At 42.1% G+C, this 16,604-nt stretch overlaps 1 long non-coding RNA gene across 1 annotated transcript in view; it reads left to right on the forward strand.

The window, feature by feature from the left end:
* LOC138146530 (uncharacterized) overlaps positions 1-16,604 on the forward strand; it is an 88,657-nt gene that overhangs the window by 9,633 nt on the left and 62,420 nt on the right. The window contains exon 5 of the long non-coding RNA XR_011164514.1: positions 5,621-5,806. This is a non-coding gene — a long non-coding RNA (uncharacterized lncRNA). The remainder of the gene's footprint in view (positions 1-5,620; positions 5,807-16,604) is intronic.

Raw genomic sequence — 16,604 nt, forward strand, 5'->3', positions numbered from 1 at the left:
TTCCTTCCTTCCTTCCTTCCTTCCTTCCTTCCTTCCTTCCTTCCTTCTTCCCTCCCTCCCTTCCTCCCTCCCTTCCTTCTTCCTTCCCTTCCATAGCACCCAAGCTGCACCTTTAAGGAAGCTAGGATTCTAAAAGGCAGAGGCAAAAATCAAGGACAATCAAAGAAGTATCCTGTGTCAAGGTGCAGAAACAGGAGATAGGATGTCAAATCTGGATGACAGCTAATGGGCCAGTTTGACTGGACTGGCTTAGTGGCCTGGCATGCCTTAGACAAGCACAAAAGCTTTAATTTCCATAATTAATGGAAAGTTTAAAAATTCGTGTTGCAAGGGTCTTTCCCATATGTAGTGGGGGTGGGAGGATCATTTTGTGATTCAAAAGGAAGCAGAATAGACATCTCTAGTCTTCTCTTCCCACCCTTCTCCAAGGGATGCTTTGTTCCTGCCAGGAGGGAAGCAGGAGGTTGGGGCTGAGGCTGCTCTGTTTCCCTCAGAGAGAAGGGATAATAGCCTAGAATTATATCTCTATGTTCCCTTAAATATTTTTAGTCTAGGGAATTTGTTCATGTTCAAGCTAAATTTCTGATTGCTAGTCCTTGATTGGGAGAACAGGACCCCAAGATTTATATACAAGGCTTGACTCTTTCCCCACCAAATATCAATTCTATAATGAAAACACAGAGCACTTAGGAAAGAAACCCATGTATCTGAATCAGAGTCAGACAGAAATTAGAGGAAAGTATACAGAGGGATATGTATGGTAGACAATAGTGAGAGAAAGAGGTCTCCCATTAGGAGAGTGGTCAAGTAAGAGACTCCCAGATCTCACCGCGGGGAGGTTCCCTGGAGCCTCCAGTGTAGCAAGCTGGGAACAGGAACACAATGAGGACTGCCAGCTCCTCGTGTTGGCTCCTTCCTAGTCTTTTCCCTTGAGTAACCTGGACTGGGGTTGGCCTCTTCTGTTTTCTCTTGAAGCTGGGAGTCAGAAACACCAGAAGCCCGAAGAAATTCAGCGCAGGTCCGAAGACCTGGAGAGAATTGAACAGCTCTCCTCTCTCCCTGTTTCATCAGCTCCATCCTGCCCCTCACTCAGATGTAGAGCACTGACCTCCACCAAAGAGGAGAGGGTCCCATACCACTGAGCTTTAGGACTCGGGCTGCATACAAATGCCAAAGATCTGTGAATTTAGAATGAGAGGATCAGGGTGACCTTGGGCGGCTCATTTAACTCTCTGGGCCCCCATCAGGACCACTCATAGCTCATCTAGGCATTTTAAAATGAGTGGAGATCTTCAGTTTCCCCTACATATGTCAGCAAAGGATCCTCCAAATGAGTGATCACATATAAAGGAGAAAACCCATGCACATCCTTGTGCAACCAAACGCGGTATATGAGAAGCTATTTCCTAGAGCTAACTGGGGCCTCGGGAGGGCTAGCAATGGGAAGGAGGTTCTCTGGCCCCTCGATTCTCCGTCTAGACTGGGGTGGCGGTACGGCAATTCACAAGATATATTTCCAGCTTTCCTCTGCTGTATGGAAAATGTCCCATCTCTGAAATGGGCTAGGTTGGGGGAGGGCATCCAGGATTGAGCAAGGTGTTTTCTAGGACTTCTTCTTCCAGATTGACTTTTGGCATACCTGAATTTTGTAACTGATTGAGGGGGCTGAAAAATCGCAGAGCTGGAATGTTCCACTATCCACCAGCAGTTGGCTAACAAGGGGTGTAGAAGATCTAATCTATGATCCCAAGAACTATGAGGCTCTTTGGGACCAAGTAGACACTTAGCTACAAAGCTACAATTAAAAAGATGGGGGAGTGGGAGACTTTCTTAACTGTTTTGGGGGGTTAAAGAAAAGAAGAATCAGTTAAAACTATGTAGGTCTAGGTGGTACAGTGGATAGAATGCTGGGGCTGGAGTCAGGAAGACTCATCTTCCTGAGTTCAAATCTGATCTCAGATACTTACTAGCTGTGTGACCCTGGGCAAGTCATTTAACCCTGTTTGCCTCAGTTTCCTCATCTGTAAAATGAGCTGGAAAAGGAAATGGCAAGCCACTCCAGTATCTTTGCCAAGAAAAACCCAAATGGGGGTCACCAAAAGTCTGACACAACTGAAAGTGAATAACAACAACAAACGTCTATAGGGTAGGAACCAGTTAATATGGGTATGAGACTTCCCAGAGAGTTGTGACTCTCAATTTTCTGGTCATTACCAGGAGGACAGCTTTAGGCAAGTAAGGATCAAAGCCTCTCTGAAGAAGGGACTTAAAATTTTTCCCTTGGGATTATTGATATGAATGATAACCCTGATTGTACAACAGAGGGAAGAAATAAACTTCCAACACACAAAGATCCTAACATGGAGGAAAAGGCCTCGATGATGAATATGGCCTTGTATAAATATGTACATTCATGTATACACTTTCCAGCCAGCAATATAAATTCATTTTCATTCCCCAGAGAAAGAATAGGATTTGCAGTTTCAAAAGAAGGGTCATAGAAACCACAAACCAGACACTATGAATTGTGGCAGACATGGCTTAACAGATAACTTGGCTTCAGTTTTCTCATCTGTAATAGCTGGATTAGATGATCTCCGAAGCCCTTTAAAGTTCCAGATCTCTGATCTCCTTGGGGAAGGTAACACACTGACCTGAATTTTTACTAATACATTAATGGCTGATAGCAGAGTCTTTCATGATAGCAGATTGTGCCAAAGACAAAGGTCCTGGGTACCAAAACTAGAGAGAGGTGGCAGAAGGAGAGACAATAGCAGAAAAAGGGAGGCTGGGCACAATGTAGTTAAATCATCAGCTTCACTCTTTTGCCTACAACTAGCTCTGTTTGGTTCTTGAAAACTGGGTGGGGTGGGGGTGGGGAGAGAAAATGCTGGGAAAGGGCCCAAGGGCTGAAGGAGGCTGCCTTCCAACAGCTGTTTGGAGTCTTGACATTCTATACTCTGGTAGAGCCCTTCAGTAACTCATTTAAAATTTCCCACAAACCTCCTGGGGGAGTCCACCCCCTTCCCTCCACCCCCACCCCCCAATAAAGTGTGAGAAATACTGTGTTGTACTAGGTCTAAGTTTCACATCTAGTGTGTACAGCTAGTCCAAATGATTGGCTGTCCCCGAGGAGGCTCATTCTGGTGGTCAGCCAAGCGGCTCCAAAGTGTGGGTGGGGAATGGGGGACAAGGGCTGGGGAGGCCATCTCAGCCCTGCCTCCTTCGCCTCGCATCCCTCAGAAGTTTTCGTGCTGTGTCCAGTGCTGTGCTGGAGTCTTTCTGCCCAGGGGCAGTAATCTTAACTGCCAGCCTAAGACTCATTGTACTTTATGTACCCTGTGATCCAGGCTAACTGGCCGCCTCTCTGTTTCTCACAAAGGACACTCCCTCTGTTTCCATGCCTTTGTATTGTCTGTCCACAATGCCTAGAAATGCCCTTTCTCCTCCTGGAATCCCCCTTTTCCAGACAGACCTCAAGCAGTGAAGACTTTCTACATGAAGACCTTCTTGCTCCTTCCAATTGCTATAGTGCCCTTCATCCACAACCATTTCATATTTAACTACTTTGTATTTATTCTGTATTTATTTTTATAGGCACAGAATATTTATCCATCCATCTATCTAATCTATTTTTATATTTGTCACTTATCTATATACACACACACACACACACACACACACACACACACACACACTTACTCTTGTGGGACTAGGTAGAATAGTAGCTAGGGCGCTGGACCTGGAGGCAGGAAGACTGGAGTTCAGATCTGGCCTCAGACACTTACTAGCTGTGAGACTCTGGCCAAATCACTTAAGCCTGTCTGCCTCAACTGTAAAATGGGGACAATAACAACACCTCACAGGGTTATTGTGAGGATAGAAGGAGATAATATTTGTAAGGCTGCTAACACAGAAGGTGCTTAATAAATGTTTATTCCTTCCCTTACCTCCCCTGTTAGACTGTAAGCTTCTTGAGAGTTGGATTTAATTCTCTGTATTTATATTTTCAGTGCCTAGGAGAGTTCCTGGCAATAGTAGGCTTTTAATAAATGCCTGTTGATTGACTGATCAATACCTTCCCAGAAAGTCTGGCCACGAGGACAGCTTCTAAGCATCAGAATCAAGTAATCCTCACTAGTTGTGTCTGTCATTGGGGATAGAAAGGAGGATTCCAAAGTGCCTGAATTGGGGGCTCTCCAAATATGTGAAGGATTGCCAGCTGCCTCCATAGAGAGGAAACAGTTTTCTTTCACTCATCAGCGTGGCTATTACAGTAACTCCTGGTTGCTCATAGTTCTTCACACTTGTATGATATAAAATTTCACAGTTTCATAAAATGCTTTTGTGTCTAGTGTCTTATATGGGCCTCACAATAGGACAGACAAGACAGGCGATATTACTTTCATTTTACGGGCGAGGAAAGTGAGGCTCAAGTAATAACAGCATTAATAAGAATAGTTATGACAAAAATAATTTCCATTTATAAAGCACTTTAAGATTTGGAAAACTCTTTGTATTGATTTTCTCATAGAAGGTAAGTGACTTTCACTTGATCACAACACTTGGCAGCAAGAGATTTGAGACCAGACTGAGGCCTCGGAGTCCCAGTCCAGTCCAGTTCTTTTCCCCCATTTCTCCAGGCTATCTCGTCAGTTGACATATGTCTCTTTGTATCATCATCTCCAGTGATATGTGCACCAGCAGCACACCTGTCCTCTCTCCCTGCAGCACCTGCCTCACCTTCTATACAACCTTCACCCAGATGCTTTCCCTGAGTACAGAGGACTCTATCCAGAAAGGACAACTTGTGTTCACATTTTCCCAATCTCTTGTCATTCCTTTTTAAGGGAGAGGTTTGAAATATGTCCCAGAAAACACCATTGAGTTGCTGTATTGGTCAGGAAAATATGAGTATTATGGTTATAAACACACCTTCCATCACCTGGAAATGGGAATATTTTCCCCTAACACAGGAAGGAAATGTCTTTCCCTCCTGGTCCCCACCATCACTTCCTTATGAATCTGGGCCATTCACTTATTGTTAAAATGCCTTGACATAGCAGCTGCCAGTTAACTGTGCTTTATTAGAAGTCTATGTTGACTATCACACCATGAGGCTTGGAGAAGGAATACCCTTACTTACATTTCAGCCCTACTGAATTGAAAGAACAGACTTCTAAATTTGTTTTTCCAGGGGACATTGATTAAAAGAGTCCCCAAAGCTGCTTGAATGCAAAATTTCCAACTGTCTAAAATGAAAAGCTTTCCCAATCTCCATGCATTAGGCTGGGGAGAAGGTTTATTTTCCTACTGTGTGTAAATAATGGATTTTGCCTTTTATAGGAATCCATCATCAGAGACTATGCTGAACACTCAAACAACGACAGTCTAAATTGTCCTGCAGTGACGCTAACTAGCTGGAACTAATTCAGAAATGTGTGTGGAGCATGATTAGGGTAACTTAGTGTGTGGGGGAGACCATCTCACCTGACTCCGTCATCTCTCAAACCACAACAAATGCTGTTTGGCTCAAAATGCCATAGAAAATAGAGTAACCTTGTTATAAATTACACCTAGCTTTGTGGGATTTTTTTTAAAAAGTCTCTTTCTTTGTCAGATACCAACTGTAAAAGCCAAAAATATTTCACCCTCATTTCATTGCTGAAAGCTTCAGGCATAACCAGCAGCAACGGCAAGTAATTAATCTTCCCTCCAGAGATGGGAGCACATGTTCAAAGAGATTTTCAACCCACTCAAACAAACGTCATGGATTTAAAATTCAACCAAAGAACGGAATCACTGGGTAAGATCCTTTGCATTTTCTATGACTTTGAGATGTTGACAGTGTGTGGTCAAAGACAGGTTTCTGACAAGTCATCAGGACAAGGTAAATAGGAAATCTAGTTCCAGTAAGTAGCCCTGTTTAAGCACTGTGCTGGGGGGGGGGGCGGGGAGAAGGAAGCAGGAATAAATGTATTTACACTGGGCAAAGGGACTGAAGGTATTTTTGTTCTGCAATTAATTAGATCCTTCAGTGTGATAGACACTTGTATTATATACCAGACCTCCAAGAAGACATTTTATTTTTCTTTTAAAATTAGGACCTTTCAGCTCAGCCTTATTTAGATGCCATGGAAATAATGCTGAATTCTTAAAGGCTATGCCAGTGTAGCGTACTCTGTCAGGACAAACTGTGTGTCTGTCATCCAAGGACCAGCAGTGCTATGATCAGAGAGTCCCATGACCAGAAATGCATCGAGATGCATTTACTAAGAATTTACTGTGGGCAGGCATTGTGCTAAGTCCTGGGGATACAAAGGAAGGCAAAAGACAATCGCTGTTCTTGAGGAGGTGAACCCCAGAAGAAAGGGAAAGATGTATGGGTTTTAGCTGTTGTGAGAAAGATGAGAGGGCTAACCAAGTAATTCAATGCTGTGCTACCTGGCCACTAAGAAATAGTTGGGGTTTGGGGCTTTGGGCTTTGGAACTAATCTTTCCAGCTTAGAGACATCAGATTTATTTATAATGCATTTAGAATTGCTATTATAGTATCTCACATATACTCTGAAACAGGACACCAGTATCTTAGAACTTTCTGGGTCATCCTCTAATCAACATTCCAAGATGTGGCCCTAAAATTTCCCCAGTTTGTTTCAAATGTCAACAGCTTCCTGATAGGAAAACAAGCATGGGGGCATTGTCCCATCCTTCCATTTATCTTTCAGGAATCTTGGTCCTAGACAAGCCCCTTACCTTACCATGTTCACACTGCTGTGAAACATGGGCCAAGAGCAAGACCCTTTGTAATCCTGCCATGCTGCTATAAAGCCAGCCTGCTGAGTGTGCTCTGCCCCGCCCTGACTGGTGAGCACGAGAGGCAGGATGTGATGCTTTCATTTCTCCTGACATCAAGCAGACTTTAAGCTTTTCACTGTAACTGTGAAAAACAAGCTTCTGACACCATCCCCAACATCATTTTAATATGAGAACTTGAACCCTTGAAATAGCAACGTTTAACTGATAACAAAATTACAAAAGCTTCTCGTTCTTGGTGGTGGTCCTTCATTCTGGAAGAGGACCCGTACATCAGAAAGGGGATGCCATGACTTGCAGTGAATTGGATTTAAGTGAGGCGGGGCTGTGCAGTCACCGGCCTCACTCTCTCCTCTGGAGCTGTCTGGGTCCAGTGGCAAGATATAGATCAGGATGGCAAGAGATGGTCTAAAGAAAAGGAATTTCCTGAGATAGCTTTGCCAAATAGTCATTCACTCTTTCTCTACCAGCAGCTATTGTGACTAAGGCTGGAGCCTTAATAGTAAACTAGTAAAGCTGCTAGTAGAGAAAGAGTGAATGACTATTTGGCAAAGCTGTCTCAGGAGGTTCCTTTTCTTTAGAAATACAAATTAGCCCATGATCTAATCCAGGAGTGGGGAACCTGCAGCCTCGAGGCCACATGTGCCCCTTTAGGTCCTCAAGTGTGGCCCTTTGACTGAATCCAAACTTCACAGAACAAATCCTTGGGATAATATCAAGATAGTATCCCCTCACCGGCATTGCCATGGATGAAGTCCATCAATATATTGCAGGTCATGAGGCAAAAAACAAAGGGAATTTTTTTCCTTTTCTGAGCTGGGAAACCTAAGTCACAAACCAGTGAAGCAGTTCCTCAGAGGCTGTGATCCAGTGATCAGATGGATGAGGATGGAACTAAAGCCGCCCCAGGAATGGATCAGGATGATGATGTCTCTCCTCCTCCACCTTCACTGTCTAGCAAAAGAAAAAAAAAGTTGGTCAAATGCAGTCTCTATTTTATGGAAATGGAAGGAAAAAAAAATCTGTCCTGCCTGAATTGGTACAGTTGCGGGGGCTGGTTTGGGAGCTATAGAACCTGAGATTGAGTCCTAGCTCTGTAGTTTACTACCTGTGTGACCTTGGGCCAGTCACTTCATCTTTACAGGCCTTGGCTCCTCATCACTAAAGGAAGGCATTCCAGCAGGGCCACTCAGCTCCCTTCCAGCTCCAAACCTGTGATCCTAATAGACTAAGCTGGCTACCAATGTGCTTTCCTCTAGTAAAAACTTGCTGTCTTTGGCCCAGAGAAGAATGGCATTATCATTTCAGTTGCGTACTTTTAAGACTGATACAGATAGAAACATGAAATTAACTATTGCTACTCTTTCTTTCTCTCTTTCCTCCCCCTTATCTTCTTCCCTCCCCTCTCCCTCTTTCCCTTCCTTCCTTCCCTCCCTCCCTCCCTTTCTTTCTTTCTTCCTTTCTTCCTTCCTCTTTCTCCTTCCTTCCCTTTTCTTCTTTCCTTTCTTTTCCTTTTCCCTCCTTTCTTTACTTCCCTCCCTTCCTTCTTTTCTTTCTTTTCCTCTCTCTCCCTTCCCTCCATCCCTCCCTCCCCCTCTCTCTCTTCCTTCCCTCCTTCCTTCCTTCCTTTCTTCCTTCCCTCCTTCCCTCCCTCCTTCCTTCCTTCCTTTCTTTCTTTCTTCCTTTCTTTCTTCCTTCCTTCCTTCCTTTTTCTCCTTCCTTCCCTTCTTCTTTCCTTTCCCCTCCCTTCTTTCCTTCCCTCCCTCCCTTCCTTCTTTTCTTTCTTTTCCACTTTCTTTCTCTCTCCCTCCTTTCCCTCCCTCCTTTTCCTCCCTCCCTCCCTCTCTCTCTATCCCTTCCTTCTCTCCTTCCTTCCTTCCTTTCCTTCTTTCTTTCTTCCTTTCCTCCTTTCTTTTCTTCTATCCACCTTGACATTTTACACAAAAGACAGCTTTGGATCCCATGACACCCTGATTTGGCCAAAGTCACACTGCTAGTTAGTGGCAAAATTGAAGGTAGAACCCAGAGCTCCTGTTTCAGCCTTTTTCTTAACTAGCTGTGTTACTTTAAGCAAGTCAGTTCTATTCTATTCTCAGCATCTTCAATTGCAAAAGAACAGGAATGCCATCTTTTTTTGAGGACAGCTAGGTGCCACAGAGGATAGAGTGTCAGGCCTGGGATCAGGAAGACTTATATTCCTGAGTTCAAATCCCTCCTTAGGCACTTCCTAGCTGTGTGACCCTGAGCAAGTCACTTAACCCTGATTGCCTTCTTTTCCTCTCCTCTCTCCAAGAAAAAATAATGAGTTAATACTTTCTCATGGTAACAGATTTTAATAAATGATAAAAACAGTGGTGAGGGCTTAGGAACTACAGTAGTGAGTAATGGATTCCTCACACATACTGGGACTACCTCTGTTCCCTGAGAATACAGAGATAGTAGAGAGAATATATAGTAGCAGATGGTAAGGGCAGCTAGGAGGCACAGTAATTAGGCTGTTGGGCCTGGAGTCAAGAATACTCATCTTTCTGAGTTCAAATTCTTCCTAGCTATGAGATCCTGGGCAACTCTCCCCTTAACCGTTTGCCTCAATTCCTCATCTGTAATATGAGGTGAAGCATGCCAGTATCTTTGCCAAGAAAACCTGAAATGGGGTCACAAAGAGTCGTACACAACTGAAAACAATGAACAACAACAAAAGGGCTGCTCTTTATTTCTTAAGAGTGTTTCCAGCTCAAGAGTTTCTTGGTACTCCATTATAGAAATGGTCAAGTGCTGCCGGAGGCTCTCTTCTCAAAATTTTCCCTGATGGGCCATCAAACAACAGGAGTATATGATTGTATAGCCCAGCCCTTGGCCCCCCACCTCTTCCTTATAGACTCCCATTCCTTAATTAGATTGTAAACTTCTCAAGGACGAAGGCTCTGTCCTCTATTTCCTTAATATCTTTCCACAGTGCCTAGGTGGTAGCGTACAAGGTTAGGTACACAGTGAGCTTATTAGTGACTGATTCCCCACCCCCACACCCCTCACTCTACAGTGAGCCTTAGATCTGAGAGTTAAGTCCATGGAGATTGGAGAATGCCATTACCACAGACATTCGCTTTCTTCCTCCATCTCTTTTAAGAACTAATTAGGGTGAAGGGGCAATGGTAGGTTCAGGTACAGTGGGTACCCCGCGTATTTATGAAAGCTTTTGGGTCTTGGGCATCATGCCTCCCTGGCTAACATGCCAGACCACCTCAGGACACTGAGTTTTATTCTTTTCCTGTTATTTTTCAACTCTCCCCTTTTCCCCCATTCCTCCCCCCTTTTTTTCCGGGAGGTGACACACTTATTTCTACTCAGGGTACTTGTCCTCGCTCTCGTGAGCTTCATTCTGTAACCCATGGCAACAAGAGAAGCAGGTGATCACATTGACTCTCTGCCGCTGGGCTCAGGGCAGAGCTGCTGAGCCGAGGCTCACAAAGGGAGGAGCCTTTGCTGACTGCAGTGCCAATAACAGACTGAGCCTTGTGACTGGCTCTGGGAGCGCAGGGCTTCTGGGTCACAGGGAGGCGGCTGCTGCTCTAGGGGGATGCCAGAGCATCCTTCTTCCCACTGCTTCTTAGTAAAGCAAGTGTTCTTAACCTTCTTTGTGTCACGGCCTCCTCCAGCAGCTGGCTGAGGATGAACCGCTTCTCGGAACGATGATCTTAAATGCATAAAATATGCAGGATTACAAGATAAACCAGATACATTGAAACACAGTAATGAAAATAATTTTTAAAATCCATAATCATAGGGAAGAACCCTTGTTCTAAAGGTAAATGTGATCTTGCACATCCCTGTTAAAAATACTCTTTCCAAGGTTGTGCTAAAGGAATGTCCCATAAATTGTCAGACCTGGTCACTATTTCAGGTGTTTTTGCTTGATTATTTTTCTTTTTCTATTTATTCTATTTAACAGGTATAGTTATTGATTTATTAGGTTAGGAAGAACAGTATTTTCAGAAATGCTTATAATGTATTGACAGAAAGTATCATTCATATATATACACACAAATATATGTATGTGTGTATCTCTCTCTGTCTCTACACACACACATACACACACACACACAGAAAGAGAGAGAGTTAGTTCTTAAAGGCTGTCTCAGTAGCCCAAGACCCCTATTTTATGTTCTTACCATTGTGTTCAGGGAAAATTGCTGCAGAATAAAAGAAGCTTGTTTATTTTTTTATTAGTGGGGACTTGGTGTTCTATTTTTGGGGGGAGGGGTATATTTCAAAAGATGACCAAACAATTTACTTGCAGTCCAAAACCTTTCTTGCTCAGGACTTGTGAAATCTAGAAAGAAGATTCAGCCCAGCTCAGATGCAGCAAATGGCTTTTAGCAAGGTCCTGCTTTTGCCTAATTTTCCAGCTGGGATGACAGAAGGAACAAGGAGGTCAAGCGATCTGCCCAAGGACAGACAGTGAGCTTGGTTTGCCAAAGAGCATCCTTGCTTTAAAGATCTAATTAAATTTCACTCTATAGATCGTCCTTTTCTTTTCCTGTTTAAAACCACACTTTCAGCCTATCAGTGACAACCAGAGACATCCCAAGATGGCTGCTTATCAGGGAAAGAGGCAAGACACTAGCTAAACCATGTAGAGCCCAGGTGTTTTTATTATAATATCATCATGTCAGCTATGCAATTCTTAATACGCTTTTGCTGGAGGAGAGTCCACATAGCTGTGGCACAGGAGGGAGAATCCTGTTCTGAATAATGCTTTTGATCCACTGAATTCTGGAGTCTTTGCTCTGGTGGGTATCTATAGAATACTATATTGAGAGATGCACAGGAATTCCTGAAAATATTTGGTTTCTACCTACTGCCTTTGTCTCCTTGGAGGGATGGTAGGTAGCCTTATGATGAAGGGGAATGCTCTCATTCTGATCATCTTGGCTTGCTTCAGAGACACACTAAACCTGTCACTGCAAAATAATGGGGATTTATTCAACAAATATTAATTGTCTATTATATGCAAAGGACTATATGGAGGGGGAGGAGGGAACAAACATTTATTAAGCACCTACTACATACCAGGCAAGCTGGGTGTTAAGAAATTTACAAATATTATGGGGGGTACAAAGAGAGATATGAACAAATAAATTAAATGCTTTCTATGTGCCAGGCATTGTGCTTAGTGGTGAGAATAAAAATTAAAATGGTCCTTGAAGTGCTTGTATTCCATTGAGGAAAACAATCAAGGATATGCAGGTTAATGTCTAATGACTGACTCTCAGAAAAAGTTGGACATAACTGAAAAGACACAACGACAATCTCTAATTTTTATTTCTTCAAAATAAAGCTGTCAAGGGGCAGCTAGGTGGCTCAGTGAATGGAACATTGGCCCTGGAGTCAGGAGGACCTAAGTTCAAATCCGGACTCAGACACTTAACACAAAAACTAGCCATGTGACCTTGGGCAAGTCACTTAACCCCAATTGCCCTCCAAAAAGCAAAAAAAAAAAAAATAACAATAAAGTTGTCCAGAAAGCCTAGGTAATTATAGGTTTTACAATAATCTTAGTTTTTATGAACAACAGTTTTTATAAATAAGGCAAAACAACATAGAAAAACTTGATTTCTGCTCTGTGCAAGAGTTCCCTTTGCCTCTTTCAGTGTTTTTTTTTTTCCAAAGCAATAGGGAAGAACTGACAACTACTGGCCATGATATCATTATTATCATTATTACTATAATGAATAGCTTGAGGGGTAGCCAGGTAGCACAGTGAATAGAGAACCAGCCCTGGAGTCAGGACTACCTGAGTTCAAATGCAGCCTCAGACACTTAACACTTAACTAGCTGTGTGACCTTGGGCAGGTCAGTTAACTCCAATTGCCCTGCCTTCCCCCATCTAAAAAAAATTATAATGAATAGCTTGCAATCATACAGAATTTTATAGTGTATCATGAGCATTCACCTGCATTATCTTAATTAAGAAGCTAGGCATTTAAAAGTGAATACTTGTAATAATAATCAGTCCTTCAGAGGATCAGAATAATCAGAATTATCAGAGAATAATCAGAGCTTGGAGGTTCTTTGTACAAGTAAGGGATTGAATTGATTTAAAGTCCTTTTAAACTCTCAATCCTATGATCCTAAATACTTACCGATGTGTTACATATGCAATGAAAACCAGGGCACCTACTTTTTGAATGATTCTTAATGATAGCAGATCTGTCTAATTATGAAACGTGATGTCTTCCTAGGAGGACACATAATCTAGTGCCTTCTCTATGTTCTGGGAAGGAGATACTACACTTTTCCCTTCCACATAGCAGGGCTAGGGGCCCAGGCAATCTGGAAAATCCGCATAAAATTTTTTGGCCCTCCCTTCATACCAGAGAAGAAGTCTGAATTATTACGGTATTAAAAGATAAGATATGTTGATATTATACAATACTATACATATGTTTCATGCATTTCTGAATTTCTAAACCTTTTCTGTGTCATCTGCTGGTCTTTGCATGTCATCTGTGACTTCCACAAAACTTCCAAGAAATTCCCACTTAATTTCTTATGCCTACCGACAACATATCAAAACCATGATGGGGAAACTCATGACGTGGAAGGGACAACTGTATTGTACTTGGAGTCCTACACATCTTAACTGTGCACCTGTGAGAACAGACATTGACCCAAATGAAGCATAATTTTTGCAGCCTCTGCAGTCTAATGTTTAAATCTGAACATAGTGTTAGAGAATGTTTTTCAGCAGGAGTTGTTGATAACTATGATGATAACATAACAAATTCCCACCTGTCCATTGAATGCCTCTGCCTGCCATTTCATTCTATGGCTCCCAAGGAGCTTCCAGTAAAATGACGTGACCCCTATTGATATTGCCAAGAAAGGGACCCTAAAACAGTTCATTAAATCTGGAAACAACATGCGGTTTTTAGATCTAGACTAGGTGCTTTTCTTACGAACCAAAACAGCTGTAACAAGGTCTCATTGGCTATAATTTCCTGAATCCCTTGTTTATAACAAACGATCAAGCTAATAAAGGTTTATGATTTGGCCGCATCAGAAGTCTTTCCCCTTTCCAGAACACATTCAAAAAAGTACCCAGACCTATTTCATGTCTTTAACATTAAAAACACTGGTGATTCCAGGGAACAATAGAAGAGGAACTAAGTCTACATCACAAACTGAGCAAATAAAAAATTCCCTTGTCATTTTTTTTTCTGTAGGCCTGGACTTTGGAAGTGCTAGTTAAGGCCTTTTGGCCCTGCTATGGGAAGCCACCATTTGCAAAGAAACATCTGCCATGCTCCCTCTGTGATCATTGCCAAGAGGAAGCTTCAACAAAATCAATTACTCCACTCATTCCCTTGGCTCATTCCTTTGTTTCTTTGGTCCCTTTCCTGTCTTATATCAATAGTAATCGCTTCATCTTACCCTGTATTGTTTTGGTGCTTGTTTGTAAGGGACAAGTATCCTAAATCTGGTATTTATAAGGAAGAAGAAAATGAATGAAGAGAGTTGCAGCTAGTTTGAAAGATGCCCATGTGGGCTCACCCTTATAGGTGCCAGTGGTAGTGAGGAGGGTGGGAGGAACAGAAGGATGTCCCTCCTCTTGTCTGATAGAAATGGGGGCATTTGAACCCTGGGAGGGGTGGATAGAACATGGATCTTATTCAGTAAAAAGTTGTCTAAGACTTTCTGTTATCTATTTTCATCAATGACCTTGGATCTATAAAGTCCCAGAAACAGGAATTTGATCATTGGTCCAATAGGAGATGAGCTTTGAATATAGGGAGGATGCTAATATTAGAGCAGAGTTCTTAACTGCTTTTGTATCATAGACCAATTTGGAAATGTGGTGAAGTCTCTGGACTTCCTTAGAATGTCATTTGTAAATGAATAAAATGAAATGCATAGGATTACAAAGGAAACCAAAGGTTAGTTAACATAGCAATCATAACTAAGACCACATCTGCTGATGTTTATAGGTTATATTTGACCCTGTGATATTTTCATGCTTAATTTACAGATGAGGAAACGTAAATAGAGAGAAGTGGGATATGATTCCTGATTTAACATCTAGCACTTTACCCACCCTTCCATGCTCACCAACTGTATGACTGTGGGCATGTCACATGATCTCTCTGAGACTCAGTTTTCTCAAATAAAATAATGAAGAAGTTGGACTGGTTATTCTCGCCAGTCTAATTCCAAGTCCTACGATTTTAGAACTTCTAGTGGAACAGGTATTCCTTGGTGACAGGGACTGCTTGACATTTTTTTCTCTTTGTGTTCCCAAAGCTTTGATCCTAATAGGTACTAAATAAATGTTTGAGCCATTCAATCTAACCACCTTATCTTACAAATCAAGGCCCCTTAAAATACCCTGCCCTCCACTCTTTACCACAAAAGACCCAACCTCTACTTGAGTGAAAAAAATTGGGCCATCTAACCTGAACTCCCCTTTTTTTCTCTATTATATACCTCAAAATCTCTCTTATATTGCCATCTACAATCCTCATCTCCTTTGCTCTAATCTGTGACAAATAAGGGCCCTTCTCCTTGTCAAGACCAACAATTCCAACCTGTATGCTAGAGACATGCATCCTCCTTGACCGGTCTCTTGATTCTACCTGATTACTGGCATATATCCTTGCCCTCCTTTTTATCATAAAAGGAAGAAGGAAAGATACTGTCAAAAGCTCATTTGTTAACGCAGAACAGATGATAATCTGTGATAAGTTCTGCCTCAGAGATTGTGGTCCAAGGCAGAAAAATTAAGACCTTACCTTTACCTGGCAGTATTAGTCCATAAAGACCAATTCTTTTTGATGATAACAGACTCACTTTTTTGAGATATGATGATTTATTATTTGGGTATAGTGGGAAGGGAGTTGTACTAACTTTATCTGGTGTCCATCTGGGGTTGAATGAGCAGTAAAAAATAAGTTAGGCAAACTCCCGATTAGTTAAAAGGCATTGATGTAGTAGCACCACTGGAACTTCTTCCCTTTGAATACAAGTACAAGTTTGGGTGACCCAATAGGCCACAGGAAATGCACCACTGGCCCCTGGAACCATCATGGATCCATCAGCCTTCTTCCATGGTGATCTCTAAACACAATGGGAAATATTTCCTCTTAAACTAGAAGCTCTACTTCCATAGATAGAAGGCAATGGAACCCATCAACAAAGGACTGGTTTTCTGTCTTCTTTGCTTATAGGGTTTCCATCTTGGGTATCATTATCCATCTTCTTTTCCCATATTAATCTTCAAATATGACCCAGACTCAGTTAAGATATAGATACTAAGAGGTTCAGCAGATTAAATGGCTCTGTCCAGGTGTATTAGGAGGTAGGCAAGAGAGGTAATGATAAGTATTGACAAGAAATGCAAGCAGTCTGCCATTTTCCAGCAATCCATATAACCCATAATCAAATTTCTGCCCTTTCCCTGCTCTCCCTATTGTCCCTTAGCCTGTTGTATGCCAGAATCATCACTAGTACTAATATGAAGTCACTGTGAAAGCACTCATGCTTCTTAGAAAAGTCATGAGTTTAAAAAAGATAACCTTGTGAGGCTAATAATATGAATATTAATACTGTTTTAAAATATGGAAATGAAGGCTATGGAAGGTCAAGGGATTTGCCTATTGGAAATACAAACAGTATATACCATAGGTGGGATTTGAGCCCAGGTCTTCTGGTGCCTGGAATAGCCTTCTTCCCACTATTGTCATTACTTTCATAGATAAGTCTGTGAAAAGCAGAAAAAATTTGAAGGATCT

The sequence above is a fragment of the Petaurus breviceps genome, unplaced genomic scaffold (genome assembly GCF_028583685.1).
Source record: "Petaurus breviceps papuanus isolate PSGF00001 unplaced genomic scaffold, PetGlider_PUasm1.0 90763, whole genome shotgun sequence".
Classification (NCBI taxonomy): Eukaryota; Metazoa; Chordata; class Mammalia; order Diprotodontia; family Petauridae; genus Petaurus; species Petaurus breviceps.